This window comes from Rhinopithecus roxellana, chromosome 18 (assembly GCF_007565055.1).
Source record: "Rhinopithecus roxellana isolate Shanxi Qingling chromosome 18, ASM756505v1, whole genome shotgun sequence".
NCBI lineage: Eukaryota > Metazoa > Chordata > Mammalia > Primates > Cercopithecidae > Rhinopithecus > Rhinopithecus roxellana.
Window position 1 is genome coordinate 35,253,725 of NC_044566.1, and position 2,088 is coordinate 35,255,812.

A 2,088-nucleotide genomic window follows, 5' to 3' on the forward strand; every position below is an offset into this window, starting at 1 on the left:
CATTACTCTATGATAATAGCATGATAGGACAATTAGCCATTTTAGACTTGACCATATTTTCTCTTGTTAGTGTATAACTGTCTTGATATTTAGGTGGGAGACTGCTCCAATGGAGCAACAGTTTCATTTTACATGATTGGATTTAGAAATTTATGAATTTTAAGCACATAAGAATTTTAAATAATTTGAAAATGGAAACATTTGACCTATAGTCTAGGAGCATAAATACATTTATAAAATACTTCATTGTTCACCTTAGGTCATTGATTTAAAACAGAATTTGGTAACTATGGGCAGGGGAAGGGGGCCAGTGAGGAAGGTATAAAAGAGAAATCTATATGAATTGTGCTCAGATTGATTTTGTATAAACACAGTATATTCATGGTTGTATCTCTTATTAATAATACCCAGCTAACATGAAGGTGGTGCCAGGGAAGGATCAATATTTTAAATAATATATTTGCTTAAAATATCATACAGTGGCTGCTTCATAAAAATCTTATAACCTTTTATTAACCAAGTTCAGAAATAATTAGAGGGGTGATCTCCCTGGATCAGAACTGAAACAAGTGAGATCAATTAAGCTCCTTTGAAATAGGTCTGTCCACACTTATATTCTGTTTTAGACCAATTTAGGTGGAAATCTATTACCTAAACCCACATTCATTGATATTATATTCTTGTCTTATATTTCTTTGCCTTAGGCAGGATTTGTCTGTGATTCTGACTGGGTCTGACTACAAACTGAAGATATCTTAATTAATAACAGGGCAGGAAGAATTGAGTGGTGAAACAAGGCCTTTGGACAATAGATAAGTATTGAAATCTATGTGGGCAAAAAGAGTAAGCAACATCCCCTGGGATTTTTCCATGTGGATATCGTTGAGCAAAGCTGCTGTGGGAAGGTATGCAGATTAATGGGAAATGCAGGGTTATTATGGAGGAAATAACTCACAGGATGATTTCATAGCCTGGCTAGATTACTACTTGATTAACTCCTGATAAAACTCAGAGCGCACAAAGCAAGGCAGAGAATCCTTTTCCATCAGGGCATGGATTCTTTTCTGGGCCATGTCAAAGCTGCTCAGGGAAGGTTCCACCAGATTCTTCATTGTGATGTCCTTAGTGAAGTGGTCAATATTCACCTCTTTAGGAGCCTCCGCTTGAATGAATTCTTCATATATTTGCTTTGCCTTCTCAGCCATCTTGGCAGGGGACTTGATCTTCTTGTAATCCTCACAGGCAATCCAGAACTCAAGGTTTTCCTCACTGAATTCAGACTTCAGGAAACTTTTGAAACTGGCAAGTCCATAGTTGTTCTGCAGGAGTTTGTCCAGGGAATCACGCCACTGCAGGGCCTCGTCCAGCGAGGGTTTATGGGTCTTGGCTGGTTTCTCTGGCTTCTCATTGTAGGGAATGACAATGTCTCCAACTGAGTCTGGCTTCTGGAGGAGAATTCCCAACTTGATCTTAATCTCCTTGGCCCTTTCCAGGCATGAGTGGGGCAAAGCTGCAAGTCCTTTGCACATTTTGACAGGTGGCTTAGTTCCTCCGCTTTAAGTACAACTTCTTAACAGCAGAGCCAGTCTTTGAAAACTTCAAAACTCGAAACTACCTCTTTTCATTTGGTAGTTCAGGAGCAGGTCTCCTCTCCACTGAGAGCTGGACAGATGTAGGGACACCTGCCTGCAGCAAGGAGCTACCCACTGCGGGTCTCCTGAGAGCTGTTCTGTGGCTCAGTGAAGTTCCTCTCTGCCTTGTTCCCCCTACAGTTGTTCATGTACCTCATTCTTTCTGGAGGTGGGACAAGAACTCAGGACACACTAAATGGTGAGACTGAAATAGCTGTAATACAAACAGAGCTGAAACATGTCTCCCTGCTCACCATGTTGCAGAAGATGAGAAGGAGAGAAGAGCTGCAGTTCTGCAGGGAACCCAGATCTAGGGGGTCCTCAAGCCAGGGCTGTGACACCCTCCTTGGGGCTTTGCAGTAACTGGCTTCTGCAAGCTTCCAGGTGGCAATGCATTTTCCTTTTCCAGACATGGTGCCCACAGCAGAAGCCACATGTGGTACATTTAGTCCAGCCA

The 2,088-nt window shown here is 41.8% G+C and overlaps 1 pseudogene across 1 annotated transcript; it reads right to left on the reverse strand.

The window, feature by feature from the left end:
• Nucleotides 1-834: 834 nt before the first annotated feature.
• On the reverse strand, nucleotides 835-1,601 carry LOC104679550 (annotated as a pseudogene). Its single transcript, XR_750340.2, has one exon. The product of XR_750340.2 is annotated as a regulator of G-protein signaling 5 pseudogene (transcript).
• Nucleotides 1,602-2,088: the final 487 nt, after the last annotated feature.